The sequence below is a fragment of the Carya illinoinensis genome, chromosome 13, assembly GCF_018687715.1.
Source record: "Carya illinoinensis cultivar Pawnee chromosome 13, C.illinoinensisPawnee_v1, whole genome shotgun sequence".
In the NCBI taxonomy this organism is placed as follows: domain Eukaryota; kingdom Viridiplantae; phylum Streptophyta; class Magnoliopsida; order Fagales; family Juglandaceae; genus Carya; species Carya illinoinensis.
Genome location: NC_056764.1, coordinates 5907197 through 5924922, shown reverse-complemented (window position 1 = coordinate 5924922; position 17726 = coordinate 5907197). Strand labels below are relative to the sequence as shown.

General features: G+C 38.3%; 1 pseudogene; it reads left to right on the top strand.

Annotated features, from left to right (window-relative positions):
• The first annotated feature begins 1976 nt into the window (after positions 1 to 1976).
• LOC122292024 lies at positions 1977 to 17726 on the top strand (annotated as a pseudogene).

Here is a 17726-nt window from a genome sequence, read left to right as displayed (position 1 = left end):
TAGTGAATTATATCTTTTTTTGGCTAGACGGAAGGAGGGTCGGGATATTTTAGTTTGGAAATAGGAAAATAATGGTAATTTTACTAGTCAAAGTGCTTAGGATTGTATAAGGGTTAGGGCGTCGTCCTTACCTTGGGCCCAATGGATTTGACATAAAAACCTTCCTAAAAAAATCTCTGTTATGATGTGGAAGGCTTCCAATAATTGTTTGAGTGTGGATGCTAAGGTTAAAATGGTTGGTATTCCCCTGGCCTCTAAATGTAATTGTTGCTCTTTGGGGCATATTGAGGATCTTGACCACGTGCTTTATATTGGTGATTTTGCTAGATAGATCTGGCGCCTAGCTTCAGTTAAGTTTGGTGTGCATATGGGTATATTTCAAACTTGGCAGGAACAAGTTAATTTTGGGTTTCGTCGTGCTGGTAATATATATCAAGTTAGGACTATAATTGGTATTCTCCCTTCCATTGTCTCTTGGAAGCCTTGGGATAGGCATTGCAAAGCCAGGTATGAAGACAAGTTTGAGATAATGGCTTCAATCTGGCATTCTATTAAACTTTGGATTCATAGAATCATGCAGTTAGTCATAAAAGTGTTGAGTCTTCCTTCTAAGGATATTGAATTCTTAAAAATGCTGGATATTCCGGTTTTAGTTCCTAAACTTAAGAAGGTTTCCATGGTCAAATGGGTTAGACCACAACAAAACTGGGTGAAACTCAATATTGATGGGAGTAGTTTGGGTAATCCTGGGCCAGCTGGTGCTGGGGGTGTTATTCAGGATTTTGGTGGTATTTTATGTCCGGCTTATTCTGTTTTTTTGGGTTAGGGTTCTAATAATTTTGTTGAGATGAGAAGTTTGCTGGAAGGGGTTAGGAGGTCTTGTCAGCTAGGTTACCATCGTGTTCACATCGAGATGGACTCTCAAATTCTTGTTAGATGGATTACTAGAGGAGAGTGTAATATTTGGTACCTTGAGGACTTTTGAGAAGAAATTAAGGTTTGTCTTGGCTCCATAGAGTATAAAGTATGTCATGTATTTCGTGAAGGAAATAGTGTGGCTGATTTACTTGCTGAGGAAGGAGCTGGGGGTTCTTATATGGACTGGAATGATGTTTGACATCCGTTGCCTAGTGTGTTGAAAGGTTTTATTCGCATGGACAGAATTGGATTGCCATATCTACGGATATCTTAGTACGGAAAGTTTCTAGTTACATTTATTTTCTTTTGGTATTTTTAGTATTGATGTGCACTGACGATTCAATGCAAGTTGTTTTTTGTCCTTTGTTTTGTGTTGGTTTTTTTCTTGTGGTTCTTTATAGATATTTGTATGTTGGTATTAGTGTTAAAAATTGTTTTTTGCAGCCTGGGTTTTTGGGATTTTTTTATAACCCCTAGGTGCTTAGTTATAATCACGGTTTTCCTCCACCACAAATAAGGATTATCAATAAAATTGGGGTACCGTCCTATTTAAAAAAAAAAAAACATATAAATCTATTTATTTTTATCTATTTAAATTTTGGGGACAATTTATGATTTCATACGTTTGAAATTTTGGAAAGATAAGTACTACAGCCACATAGAGATCCTACAAAAGTAAAGCTACAAACCGACATAGTTTTATATGATACGTTAAATCTGTTTATCTATTTTACAATAAAAATAATTTTATAATTTAACTTATCACATCAAGTTATATCCATTTATAAGTTTATTTTTATAAAAAAACTTTGTGATAAGGCATTCATCTTTTTATGATTTGTTTTGTTTGATATTGTGGGAGAGTATCTAATTCCTAAAGTATTTCCTTTTCTTAAATCTTTTAACTTCATCTCCTGAAATATCTTGCAATCTCTGTTCAGCGTTGCTACTCCGATACGCCAGACATTATCTCGTGTATTTGTCAAGTTTTAGACATTATCTTATGTTTTTGTCAAGTTTGATTGGCAGGACTTTCGTCAGTTTTTAATGCAAAGCACAAAAATGTCTTTCTTTTGTTTTTGGTTCGTGTGGTTGGAACTTGGCTATCCACTTACTACCAAGCAAAAGATTATCTTCTTTGTGTCCCTATAGTTTTACAGTACACATGCTCTGCGTGTATCATGGTTGACATCAACGACAAGTACATGACAGAACATTAAAACCTCTCCCTTTCCCGTCCCATCAGCTTCTCAGAAAAGTCATCGTCTCCAAGCTCACTGTCCGATAAAAAAGGAGGTCTTCGATCTACGTCGGGCTAAGAAAGTTACCACCGTGCTCTTGGTATGAAATTTCAAACTTTGTTTTTTAGCTCAAGCGACCAAGTCCCCCGGGCCCCGGGTTGATTTGTTAAATAGACAGTGAGCAGAGATAGATTTAATTAGAAGCTATGAGGATATTGCAACCATATTTAGTTGAACTCCCATCATTCTAATAGATTTCCAGCTATTCAGTGTACTTGTACGAAGGATTTCTCCTTTTTCTCCCCATGACAACCTGAATTTCCTTGTTTTGCTGAGAGTTCGGATGCTCTGTTTCTTCTCAAGTTTCGCATGAGGCTAGATTTTGAGTTGTTTGGTGATTTTTTTAATCGCTTCACTTGAATTTGAATAGTTTGGTGTTCATTTTTTTCTCAAGTGTTGAAAGCTAATATTTTTTCTTCATACGTACAAGTTGAGCTGCTTTAGAGTTCAATTGCGTGAGTTCTGATAATTATTTCCTCTTATCAGGCAGAGTACTCGGATACTACAACAATTTTCAGTGCTGGGTATTCACATAAATTTGAGGGTTCTGGTGTTCTTTGCGTTATTGGGATGTATCAGTCAAGAGCTTGGACCTGGACGCATGGATTGTTTGTTTTTGCATGGTTGTGTTGGTCTTCACTACTCATCAGAGCACAGGATCCAATTAGGGCCATTACCCATCCCCGAGAAGGTTATTTTGCTCTAGTTCTCTCCATTAAAAAAAGTGTTTAGAGGTCTCACCCTGCGGATGGATGGGCTGTTTTATTTATTCATGAATCCTGTAGCAACTGATTTTGTAGTAGATTCACATGTCAAAAATTCACATTCCTCAACCCTACTAGTAACTTCACGTAATTAAGAATTATTATTCTTATTAGCCCCTTGACCTATTTTACACCACCCCAAATCTTACGTGGCAGTTAACCCAATCACTGGCAAACGAATGAAAACACATCAGGAGCTTGGAGAGAGAGCTTAAAGAGAGAGAGCTTTAGGAGAGAGCGAGGTCGAAGAGAGAGCTTGAGGAGAGAGAGAGTTTGGTGAGAGAGACAGCTTGAGGAGAGAGAGAGAGAGAGAGAGAGAGAGAGAGAGAGAGAGAGAGAGGTGGTTTGATGAGAGAGAGCGCTTTAGGAGAGAGAAAGAGATGAAAACATATCAGGAGCTCGAAGAGGGGGAGAGAGAGCTTGAGGAGAGAGAGGTCAAAGAGAGAGAGAGAGCGTGAGGAGAGGGAGAGGTCGAAAAGAGAGAGAGCTTGGTGAGAGAGATACCTTGAAGAGAGAGAGAGGTCGGACAAAGAGGTGGTTTGATGAGAGAGAGCGCTTTAGGAGAGAGAGATGGGTTCTGGTTCAATGATAATGTATCTGATATTTAAAAAGAAAAAAAAGGCCGTATGGGGGTGAAGGTGGGAAACTGGAGTTTTGCCACGTATAAGTAAAATCGCGTATTAATCTGTGTATTAATACTGATTTCTTCATATTCAAAATTTAAATTAACGTTATTTTCAATAAAATTTACTTTTTAACCAATCACATTAGATTGGTATTCATATTAGTGCGCAGTTGTGCTAGTAACTAGATTTTTTCAGGAAACAGTTGGTTATGCTAAGAGCAATCTCATTGTATTATCTATATCTAAAAATAAGTGTACTTTTTAACTATAGGATAGAAAATTCACTTGTAATGAATTAGCTATTAGCAAATTTTATAATTTTTAGTTACAGTAATTGTAAAGAAAATATCAAATTTGATATCTATTGTACAAATATCAAATACTTATTTTATTATTTTTTTATAACACTCTCTTCTCTCCATCTACATTCCTAAACTTTCATAAATTTCTTTAAATTAAATAGTAAAATATGATAAAATAAAATAAATTAATAATTAAAATATAATAAAATAAAATAAATTAATAATTAAAAAAATAAATATTTTTTAAAATATTAATTACTCATTACTACATAATAAATAAATAGATATCCAATGTGGAGATTTGATGTGAATAGCTAAAGTGAAATTCATCTTATATTATTTTATTGTTATATAATAAAAAAAAAATAGCTATTCTAATATGGAGATTTTTGTAAATGGAATAGCTAAAATCTAAATTCATCTTACATTCATCAAAATTGTCATTTACATATGCATAATCCATTAACAATGCTCTTATATGACAAAACTCTCACATTAATAGCAGGTGGTGCTAAGTTTACAGTCCAGACAGCTAGGCGTGTCCACTAATACAAATTTTTATTTTTATTTTTTAAATATTTATAAAAAAATACATCAATATATTAAAAGTCATTTCTTTAGTTATTAAGTAAAGAAAAAAAATTAAAAAAAAAATTAATATATGAACTAACAAAATGAGGAGACAAACTTAAGAGGCATACTAGAATTTTCCTTATTCATTTTGACAAATGTTTTTTATTATTGTAATTTGGACTCTAGTTATTTTTTTGAGTGTATATGCTCAACTTAGGCCTGCTTACAATGTTGATGAAATGATGGTTAACATGTGTATTAGCGTGCAGTGGCAGCATTGCAGGCCGTCAAGAGGAGTTTGATAGATCCCAAAGAGCATCTAATTAATTGGAATCGAGGGGATCCATGTACATCAAATTGGACAGGGATTGTGTGCTTTAATACGGCCTTAGATGATGGATATCTCCATGTTCAGCATTTGTATGATTTTAATCTTTCGAGATTTTTTATTTTTTAAATTTTTTCTATCAGGGAACATTATCTACATGAATATTGTTTCATATTTCCTTTCAAGTAGAATACTTCTGTTTTTTAATTTCTTTTTCCCCATGCATGATGAGACGTATATTACTCCATTTCTACATCTGCTCATTTTAATCAGTGCTGGGGAACAAACTTCCTTTAATAATTCTCCGTTGTGCCTCGTCTGCAGAACACTCCTACATATGAATCTATCTGGAACTTTATCGCCAGAGCTTGGCCGTTTATCAAATATGAAAATATTGTAAGGCAAAGTACTTAAGGATTTTGGATACTTCTTTCACTCAATAAACTGGAATATTGTTATCCTCCACCCTCCACCCCGCTTCGGCATTTGGTTTGCTTTTTTCACTGATATATTTATATCTATCCACAATGTTAAAGGGACTTCATGTGGAACAACATAAGTGGGACTATACCAAAGGAGATAGGAGATATTACGTCTTTGGAACTCTTGTAAGTTAATGAGCTTTTTTCTGCTGGATTGGATAATACTTATTGTTGTTGATCACGTGTGTATAGGCCATAACGCAGACATGCTACTATTATATGCATTTTAAAGCTTTGATTCAAAATACTATAGGAGATAGTCCTTGTGTCCGAACTAGTTTACCTTCTAAGTTGGCCCCGTTCTGAAATCTTAGTACTCTGATATGGCAGAGCCGCGGTGTATTTGCTTTTTCTTTGGTTTCATGTCTAATGGATTTGTGTTTCCAGGCTTCTGAATGGAAACCAATTAACAGGTTCCTTACCTGAAGAGCTTGGTAATCTTCCAAACTTGAACAGAATACAGATTGACGAGAATCACATATCTGGATCAATACCCATATCATTTTCAAAATTGAACAAAGCAAAGCACTTGTAAGTGAATTTTTTATGCTATATTGTTTACAATCGGTTCTACAATTACTAACTCTTCTCTTTTTCCATCCTTTTGGTTTCCCTTTTTTGTTTTCTTCCTTGTGAGCAGTCACATGAACAATAATTCAATAAGTGGGCAAATCCCGCCTGAACTATCCAGATTACCGGTGCTTGTTCACTTGTAAGTTGGTAATTGGGCTTCTTCTTGTCTTTCATAATTAGTTATCTGTCAGTTTCATCCATGAGACCAATGACCATCTTCAGCTCTGAACCTACAGGCTTCTTGATAATAACAACTTATCCGGGCATCTGCCACCAGAGTTCTCTGAAATGCCAAGTTTAAATATACTGTATGGTTTTTACTATCCTGGAACCTAAAGAAATTTTATGTTTATCACATAAGTGTCCTTACATAAAACATATAAATTTGTTTTCCTTTTCTTTTGCTTCTCAACTCGAACATGATTATGATTTCTAAAGTTTCCTTTTTCCTACAATGTTATTTTATCAGGTACTCTTTTTTCAAGTTTCTTATTGCTTCCAATTTCTTTGATTTGCAGTCAGCTTGATAATAACCACTTTGATGGCACTACAATTCCAGCTTCATACAGCAACATGTCTAAATTGTTTAAGTTGTAAGTACACGTTTTAATGCTTTGTTTTTAACATGGTTTAAGGACCTTAAGGTGCTAGCCTAAAGCTGTGAGCCTGAAAGTGTATATTTATTTTAACACTTTTTTTTTTTTTGGCCCAAATGATTGGATAATAACAACATAGATTTCAGGAACGATACAGAAACTATTCAAACATCAAGCTAAAAGAATAGAAATGGGAATACTACTCAATTAGGCATGTTTCTCAGGACATCTTACGTAGTATGAATGCATTTCATTGCATTTTATCAAACATTAAGTCAAGTGGTACCCTGAACAATCAGGAATGTTTATGGTTTATCCTTTACTATTTGATATTTCATCACTTGATGTACTATTCTCGAGTTTTAAAGAAGTCATGTTTTCTTTGTCAGCTATCACATAGCACTCATGTTCATAGAAGTTTTACAGGCTTGTAAGATGGCAACCAATAAGCATGTGCGTTCACATCCATGTCAAAATTGAAAATATATGTATTTTGGTTGGCTTTGGCAGGAGCCTTAGGAATTGCAACTTGCAAGGACCAATTCCTGATTTGAGCCGAATACCAAACCTATACTATCTGTAAGTGGATTTATTTTGTCTCCTTTTCAATTCCTTTTGAGATGATCAGGCATGAGCTCCAAGGAAAACAAACAAATATATAAATGCACCAGGCTGAATAAAATCTCTCTACTTTGTTAAAGACAACTCTGCTAGCTAATTTTATGCTGTTTATATCTTATTTTTATATAAATTTCAGGGACCTCAGTTCAAATCAGCTAAATGGATCCATACCTCCAGGTAGATTTTGTGCGAATATCACGACAATGTAAGATTCTACATCTTCTGAATGATGTCATCTACATTTTTTTTTGTGTTTGCGATCAAGTTTCATTTATTATAAAATATCTCTAGATGTGTCTTTCAGTTTTTAAAAAAGAATTTTCACTATTGTTTTGCTTGACTTCTGAAACCTATTATATGAACAATTTGATCAGCAATTTATCCAACAACAATATTACTGGAACAGTTCCTGCCAACTTTTCGGGTCTTCCTAAAATTCAAAGACTGTGAGTTGTCATCACTTGCTCTGTCTTCCTTTTGTGTTCGCTTCTGTGGTTTAATGATATTGTATATTATTTCATTTCTATCTTAACTTTACATTTTTAGTTAGTTGTTACTATCAGCCTGTAAATTTAACTGGCAGCAAAATAAATGAGTTTATCTGGTATACTTTTTCCCATGGCAGGTCACTTTCCAACAATTCATTGAGTGGCTCTATTCCATCGACCATTTGGCAAAATAGGATTTTGCACAAACTGGAAACCCTAATGGTGTAAGACCTGAATGACAATGTCACTCTTTCCCTTGGTCGAAAGTGTTTTTTTTTTTTTTTTTTTTTTTTTTTTATGGGAGAGTAGGTGTGTGTCTGCATTAGTTTTAACCTCCTGGGTGGGTTGACTTTTATGAGTTTTGGAAGGATCTCATACAGGATCTTCTAAGCCATTTCTTTTGTCTCTTCAATATTCCAGGGACTTGCAGAATAATAAGCTTTCAAGTATTACAGGCAGTACTACTCTACCTCTGAATGTCACCGTCAGGTTTGTTTCTATGCTTGCTTCCTGATTTGTTTCATAGAGAACGTTATGTGAAATGAAATATCTTCAAATGAATGCAACTATTTGTTTAAAGGTTGTGAGTGTGCTCTTTTTAATTGAGGTCTTGAGGTGTAAGAGGCACAGCATTATGATCATATCACTACTTTTTAGTTTTTATTGTTAACATTCAGGCTTCGAGGGAATCCCGTATGCTCGATAATCAACCCAGTCCAGTTCTGTGGATCTGAAAGTAAGAACAACGATAACAGTCAGAGTTTGCCAAATACAAACACTTCTGTTTGTCTACCTCAAAGATGCCTAACCCCTTATGAATATTCCCCTACATCTCCTGCACCCTGTTTCTGTGCTGCTCCTCTACTTATTGGATATCGGTTGAAAAGTCCTGGATTCAGCGATTTTCGCCCTTACAGAGATCCATTTGAGAAATTCCTGGCACCTACTCTTCATTTATTTCAGTATCAGCTTCATATTGATTCATTTATATGGGAAAAGGGACCTCGATTGAGAATGTACTTGAAGCTTTTTCCTGTATATGATGCTAATATAAAAAGTCCCAGTTCCTTCAATATGAGTGAGGTTCAGCGAATCCTGCATACTTTCGTCTCATGGAAAATTCTAAATCCTGATGTATTTGGACCTTATGAAGTTCTGAACTTCACTCATAAATATGGTACATCTCTAAACTCTTATCTTACATATTTTGTGAGAGAACTTTGTTGAAGTTGGAACTAATGTTTATTTACCATGTGAATAATGCAAAAAATTGTTGTCTTACTAATTTGACCTCAACATGCAAATCTATTTTTTCTAATTGATTTGACCTTCACCTTCAAATCCTTCGCCATGTGGCATTATTCTTGTGTGTGCATGTGCTTCTGTGTTTGCATCATTCTTGACTATATTTGTCCCTTTGAGTAACATGTGGATTGGGTCTTACGATTGGCACAGTTAACCTTGGGTAACATTAACTCACACCTGTTAAGAGCTCCAACATAATAAATCTTATCCATTTTAACGAAATTTTGAATAAAAAGAGAAGGGTGAGGGATCCAAAGAGCTTGAGGGTGACAGTTCTATATTTTGACCGAACAGGAGGCTCCAAATTCACACCATGTGCCACTCACGACCTGACTCGCCACATAGATGAAAATATGTTTGGGTCATTTCTTGCCTTCTTTTATGTCCTCGAATAAGAAGTGGATATTGTATAGTCTCGGTTTATTTTTTGTTTATTTTTTTATTAATGCCACAGACAATTCCCCCTTATAGTTTTCGCTAATGCCACAGACAATTCCCCCTCTCCAAGGTTTGCTTTAAGCAAAGGCGCATTGGTTGGCGTAGTGTTGGGGACCATTGCCGCTTCAGTTACATTGTCTGTTCTTGTTTCTCTTTTGACGCTGAGAAGAGTGCATACGAGGAACTACCCTGCTGTTTCAAGAAGACGTCGCTGTGAGTATCTTATGTTAATGATGTTAGGATGCTCAGGTAGACATGAGTTTTCATTGTGCCTTTTGTTTCTAAATATGATTAGGCCTGTCAATCAAGCCAGGCTGATACACAAAGGCCTCAGCCTGCCCTATACCATAATACTCTGTTGCATATTGGCCTTAACCATCTCTAAGTTGAAGAACAACTTGTAGATCCACCTGAAAAAACTCACTTTGTCCAGTTGTGTATATTGGGATTATGCCTGTATTTAGACATCCACTCAAAATATTCAGAACTTGAAAGTGTGATGGAAAAGATTGATGCGTAATGATATCAATTATTTCAAAACAAATGGCCATGACATCTTTATATGCAGCATCTATCACGGTGCCTTTTCATTTTTGACATTGTACCTGTATTTAACATGCAGCATCTAATGCCTCCCGGAAAATTGATGGTGTGAAGTCTTTCACTTTTGGAGAATTGGCTATGGCTACAAACAATTTCAACACCTCCACTCAGGTTGGTGAAGGAGGGTATGGAAAGGTATATAAAGGCATTCTGGCAGATGGTACAGTTGTGGCAATAAAGCGTGCACAAGAGGGATCCTTACAGGGTGAAAGGGAGTTCTTAACAGAGATAGAATTGTTGTCAAGGTTACATCATCGGAACCTTGTGTCATTGATTGGATATTGTGATGAAGAATTTGAACAGGTGTTTTTTTCTTATCTTGATTATTAATGAAACGAAAAATAAGCAGATTGGATTATCCATCAATTTTACTTCTGAGTTGATGAGGAAATGATTCCTATTAACTTAGGAAATAATGCAACTAAACAAAGAGTTCATGAAAGCTAAAAAAAATTGTAAAACATTGTATGTAGCTTTTTGAATTACGGTGATCAATAAAAGAAATCAAACTCAATCTAGGGACGTTACATATGAGATGCAATTTTTTTGTTGATCCTGTATAAAAGATATGTTTGGTTCTTCATGACTCTCGGATTATTTGATTCTAAAAGATGCATCAAAAACTCAAATGTCAAATTTATGGTGAAGTTTCCTCCAAAAGAAATTGTTTGATTTTGTGAGAAGGACTGGTTTTTCTTGTTATCTGTTGCTGACAGTGTTGATATTTTTATCGGGAAAACTTCATGCTGTTGCAGATGGAGACAAAGAAGTAAACGGTGCCATGCACCGTTTACTATTTTGGCATGTTAGGCACCGAAGGCACCGTTCGGTGCTTTTGTTAGGCACCTCCCCACATCTTCCTAAAATCATGCAGCAATTTGCTGCATAGTTCTGATATGCTCTCCTATAAATAGGAGAGCTTAAGTGCAGCGAAAGTGCAGCGTGCAGACAGAGAGTGGGAGAGACAGAAGAGAGAAACAGAGAGTGGGTGAGAGAGAGTTTCTGTAAAAATCAATTTCATAGTGAAATTACAGTTTCTGTGGACGTAGGCAGTTGCCGAACCACGTTAAATTTCGTCCCTCCTTTATTTAGATTCGTTTCTGGGCCAGAACAGCTCCCAACAACTGGTATCAGAGAACCGGTTCAATCTGTCCGAAAATTCAAGTTGTTCAAAATCAATTTTTGACAACTCCACGGTGTTCCTCGCGCCGAGACGAATCCGTTGCCGCAAACGGAATCGAAAACGGAGGTCGGACGAGGCTACACGCGCCCCTAGAAGATCGGCGCGTGCATCTGCTGCAAATCCACGCGCACCACGCGCTCCAGAGGTTGAAGACGCGTGAAACACACGCGCTCACGCGCCCCCACGCGCGCCAGAGGTTGAAGACGCGTGACGGACACGCGCTTCACGCGCCCCCACGCGCCCTACAGAGGTTCTGCGCGTGTTGCACACGCGCCTCACTCTCCCCACGCGCACAGCACTGTAGCGCGTGCGTATCACGCGCCACGCGCACTGTACAGCGCGTGCATCCCACGCGCCACGTGCTTCACCACGCTCACTGTACAGCGCGTGCATCTCACGCGCCAGACAGATCAAGGCCGTCCGTTTTTTCAGATCTGTTTTTGGCTAGATCTAAGCCATTCGGAGTCCAATTTCGACGATCAAATAGTGCTTTCCAACTATTTGGATCATTCCGGACTCATCCGTACGGTCGAAATTTTGATATTCGGCGTCAGTATATTGGATCTGAACCATCCACGTGTTGCAGATCAATTTGGGCTAGATCACGCCAGTTGGAGTTCCATCGCGACGATCAAATAGTGCTGACAAACTATTTGGATCATTCCGGACTCGTTTCCAGCTAATTCGAGTGTTTCGGACGCAGCGGTGATCTTTGTTTAAATTTGAACTCATGGCTGGAGAAGAAGCTAAAGGTGCTGGTATCGAGAAATTTGACGGTACAGACTTTGGCTACTGGAGAATGCAGATAGAAGACTATCTCTATGGGAAGAAACTACATCTTCCACTCCTAGGAAGAAAGCCAGATGACATGAGCAATGAAGATTGGAGTCTCCTTGATAGACAAGTGTTGGGAGTCATTAGACTAACACTGTCAAGATCAGTTGCACACAATGTGGGAAAGGAGAAGACCACGGCGGATTTGATGAAAGCTCTATCGGATATGTACGAGCAGCCATCAGCCAATAACAAAGTGCATCTGATGTACAAGCTATTCTACTTGAGAATGGCAGAAGGAACTCCAGTTATTCAACATCTGAATGAGTTCAACACCATCATCAATCAATTAGCTTCAGTGGGGATTGAATTTGATGATGAAGTACGTGCACTAATTGCTCTGGCTCAATTGCCAAAAAGCTGGGAGGCCATGAGAACAGCTATTAGCAATTCTTATGGCAAAACAAAGATGAAGTATCAAGAAATCCGGGACCATATTCTTAGCGAGGAAGTTCGCAGAAGAGATACAGGAGAAGCATCAACTTCCAGTTCTGCCTTAAATCTCGAGACGAGAGGTAGAGGAGCTAGTAGAAGTTCAAATCGGGGCAGATTGAAGTCCCGAAGAGGCAGAAGTAAATCAAGGTCCGGAAAACAAGTACAGTGCTGGAATTGTGGCAAGATTGGCCACTTCAAAAATAATTGCAAAGAAGCAAAGAAGAAGAATGAGCATGATTCTGTTAATGCCACAACAGAAGATCTCCAAGATGCCTTACTTCTTTCAGTCGACAATCAAATTGAATCTTGGGTGTTAGATTCAGGAGCTTCGTTCCACACTACAGCACACAGAGAAATCGTGCAGAATTATGTCACTGGTGATTTCGGGAAGGTGTACTTAGCAGATGGAGAAGCGTTGGAAATCGAAGGCATGGGAGATGTACCAATCAATCTGCCCAATGGAAGTGCATGGTTGCTACAGAAGGTGCGACATGTTCCCAAACTCATGAGGAACCTGATTTCTGTAGGACAACTTGATGCTGATGGGCATTCGGTACTATTTACCGGTGGCACATGGAAGATAACAAAAGGAGCTATGGTAGTAGCTCGAGGCACAAAAACAGGTACTCTATACATGACTTCAAGTATTAGAGATACTATTGCAATTGCTGATGCAAATGCCAACCTATGGCATCAAAGGCTTGGTCACATGAGTGAGAAAGGAATGAAAATTCTATTATCCAAGGGGAAGTTACCAAAGTTGGAATCAACTGATTTCGACATGTGTGAAGGTTGCATTTTTGGGAAACAGAAAAAAGTTAGTTTCCTGAAAAATGGTAGAACTCCAAAATCTACAAAGTTGGAGTTGGTGCACACAGATTTGTGGGGGCCATCCCCAGTCGCTTCTCTTGGAGGATCGCGGTACTATGTTTCCTTTATTGATGACTCAAGCAGGAAAGTATGGGTTTATTTTTTGAAAAATAAATCTGACACATTTGATACTTTCAAGAAGTGGAAAGCCATGGTTGAAAATGAAACAGGCTTGAAGTTAAAATGTCTGAGGTCAGACAATGGAGGAGAGTACATCGACGGAGGGTTCAAAGAATTCTGTGCTGCAAATGGGATTAGATTTCAGAAGACTATTCCCGGGACACCGCAGCAGAATGGCATAGCTGAACGCATGAACAGAACTCTCAACGAACGTGCCAGAAGCATGAGGCTGAATTCAGGATTGCCTGAATGTTTTTGGGCTGATGCAGTTAACACTGCAGCCTATTTGATTAATCGGGGACCTTCAGTTCCCTTAAAGTTTGATCTACCAGAGGAAGTCTGGAGCGGAAAGAAGGTAAATCTTTCCCATTTGAAAGTTTTTGGCTGTGTATCATATGTTCACATAGATTCTGCTGATCGTAACAAGTTAGAAGCCAAATCTAGAAAATGTTTTTTTATCGGTTATGGTGATGAAGAATTTGGCTATCGATTTTGGGATGATAAAAATCGCAAAATCATCAGAAGTAGAAATGTGATTTTCAATGAGCAGATTCTGTACAAAGCTAGGTCACAAGCTGAACCTGAGGAGCAGCCAAAGAAACCTGAGGTTGTTGACTTTGATGTTACTCGAGTCAACACTGATCAAAACGAGGATCAAGAGAATGATGATCCACAGATCGAACAACGTACACCACTCACTGTTATTCGAAGATCTTCAAGGACAATCAGGCCACCACAGCGGTTCTCACCATCTCTATACTACATCTTGCTAACAGATAGTGGTGAACCGGAAAGTTATGATGAAGCTCTACAAATTGAAGATTCGATCAAGTGGGAGAAAGCCATGCAAGATGAGATGGAGTCACTGATGTCAAATCAGACATGGGAGCTAACTAAGCTTCCAAAAGGCAAGAAGGCTTTGCACAATAAATGGGTGTACAGAATTAAGGAAGAGCACAATGGTAGCAAGCGCTACAAAGCCAGAATGGTCGTGAAGGGGTTTCAACAAAAAGAAGGTGTCGACTACACAGACATTTTCTCCCCAGTTGTAAAATTGACTACGATCAGGCTAGTGTTGGCAATTGTGGCTGCAGAGAATCTACATCTTGAGCAGTTAGATGTGAAGACTGCATTCCTTCATGGTGATTTGGAGGAAGACATTTATATGCACCAGCCACAAGGATTCTCAGTGAAGGGAAAAGAGAATCTAATTTGCAAACTGAAGAAGAGCTTGTATGGCCTAAAACAAGCTCCACGACAATGGTACCGGAAGTTTGACAACTTCATGTGCAGTAATGGATTTACAAGACTGCAGGCTGACCATTGTTGCTATATGAAGAACTTTGACAACTCTTATATTATCCTACTGTTGTATGTGGATGATATGCTCGTTGCAGGGTCAAGCATCGAGGAGATCAATAAACTGAAGAAGCAGTTGTCAAAGCAATTTGAGATGAAGGATTTGGGTGCTGCAAAACAAATCCTTGGTATGAGAATTATTAGAGACAGGTCTAATGATACTCTCAAGCTCTCCCAGGAGGAGTATGTAAAGAAGGTGCTCAAAAGGTTTAACATGGACAAAGCGAAACCAGTGAGCACACCTTTAGCTAGTCACTTTCGACTAACTAAGGATCAGTCGCCAAAGACGGAGGAAGAGCAAGAATGCATGGACAGAATACCCTATGCATCTGCTATTGGTAGTCTTATGTACGCCATGGTCTGTACAAGGCCAGATATTGCACAAGCAGTGGGAGCTGTGAGCAGGTACATGAGTAATCCAGGAAAGCAGCATTGGGAAGCAGTTAAGTGGATTTTGAGATATCTACAAGGCTCTTCAGATACGTCATTATGCTTTACAAAAGCAGGTTTAAAACTACAGGGATATGTAGATGCTGATTTAGCAGGTGACGTTGACAGCAGGAAAAGTACTACTGGATTTGTGTATACGCTGGGTGGTACAGCTGTATCGTGGGCTTCTAAGTTACAGAAGATTGTTGCTCTCTCAACTACAGAAGCGGAATACGTTGCTATAACTGAAGCAGGGAAGGAAATGGTTTGGTTGCAGTCATTCTTGGAGGAATTGGGAAAGAAGAATGAAAAAGGCATTCTGCACAGTGATAGTCAGAGTGCTATTTTTCTTGCAAAGAATCCAGCCTTTCATTCCAGAACAAAACACATACAGTTGCGATACCATTTTATCCGATCTCTTCTCGATAGTGGACAGCTGATACTTGAGAAGATTCGAGGAGCAGAAAACCCAGCAGACATGTTTACAAAAGTAGTTACTGTTGACAAACTGAAGCTGTGTATAGCTTCAGTTGGCCTCCGTACTTAAAGGCATGATTTGAAGTTGCTGTGATAATTGCTATGAAGATATGTAGACTCATTTGTCTCCAAGTGGGAGATTGTTGCAGATGGAGACAAAGAAGTAAACGGTGCCATGCACCGTTTACTATTTTGGCATGTTAGGCACCGAAGGCACCGTTCGGTGCTTTTGTTAGGCACCTCCCCACATCTTCCTAAAATCATGCAGCAATTTGCTGCATAGTTCTGATATGCTCTCCTATAAATAGGAGAGCTTAAGTGCAGCGAAAGTGCAGCGTGCAGACAGAGAGTGGGAGAGACAGAAGAGAGAAACAGAGAGTGGGTGAGAGAGAGTTTCTGTAAAAATCAATTTCATAGTGAAATTACAGTTTCTGTGGACGTAGGCAGTTGCCGAACCACGTTAAATTTCGTCCCTCCTTTATTTAGATTCGTTTCTGGGCCAGAACAGCTCCCAACACATGCAAGTATTGTTGCTCGTGCAGATGTTGGTCTATGAGTTTATGTCAAATGGTACTCTTAAGGGATCACCTTTCTGGTACACCTTCAACTTTTCCCTTTAGTTGATGTGACTATTACTTTCTTTTTTGAGGTGTTTTTCATTACGTACGGATGCAAGTGGAACATTGTAAAATATAATTTGTACTAGTACACTTCCTACCCCCTCTCCCACTCTTTCTATCTTTTTATCTTTTTGAGCTAAATGGAACAGTTTTAATTTTGAAATTCTACACTACGTTCTAATGGCGGTTGATTTATTTGTAAATAAATCAGCCAGGTGTAAAGAACCTCTAAGTTTTGCCATGAGACTGAGAATTGCACTGGGATCAGCTAAGGGCATCCTTTATCTACATACGGAAGCTGATCCTCCGATATTTCACCGAGATATCAAGGCCACCAACATATTATTGGACTCTAAATATACTGCAAAAGTTGCCGATTTTGGACTTTCGCGACTCGCCCCTGTTCCAGATATTGAAGGGACCATGCCTGCTCATGTATCCACAGTTGTGAAGGGGACACCAGTAAGACTCTTATGGTCGACATTTTCCTCCTGGCATTATAAATTCACCGAGTGTTCATACAACATTTTGTACTTTCTTTAGATGGATCTCGAACTTGATGAAACAGACTTAATGTCAGTTTAAAAATGCAACTATATTAACTTATTCTCTCATTGTATTGACTTTGCAGGGTTACCTAGATCCAGAGTACTTCTTAACTCATCAACTGACGGACAAAAGTGATGTTTATAGTCTTGGTGTTGTATTTCTAGAACTCCTGACTGCGATGCAACCAATTGCACATGGCAAAAACATCGTCAGAGAGGTATAACCTTATAGACCTGTTTGTCTTCACTTCACTGGGGACCCAATGGTATTATAAGGTGATATACAGAAGTAATTTATACCTAGTTTTACTTCTGGAGCCTATAAAGTAATGAAAACAGTCCATTCATTGATCTCATGTCCATTAGATTCAAAAAGAAGGCACCCCATTAAGTCAAGCGAAAATCAGAACTTCTTGGCATGTAGTCAGTATGCTAACGTTTTAAGAATACTTTTTGCAATATTTAAGATCACTTTCTCACAATGTCCCTAATTTTATTTTTCCATTTTTTCATTTATAACTGTCTCTTGTAATTTATAATTATTCTTGCCCATTTTTTCAGGTTAAGGTTGCATATAAATCTGGAATGATCTTTTCGGTCATTGATCAGCGAATGGATTCTTATCCTTCTGATTATGTAGTGAAGTTTTTTAGTTTGGCTATGAGGTGTTGTGAAGATGAAACAGATGCACGACCTTCAATGGCAGAGGTGGTCCGTGAACTTGAAAGTATATGGCTTTCGATGGGCGGACCCGACATCAAAATGTCATATCCCATGCCCATGATCACAGATGCTGTTAAGCTTGACAATCTACCATCGTCCTCTTCAATGGAGAATCCATTTGTATCAATGTCAACAGATGCATCTGGCAGCAACCTTGTTAGTGGAGTCATTCCAACCATCACCCCTAGATAGAAAACATTCCCCCCGCCGG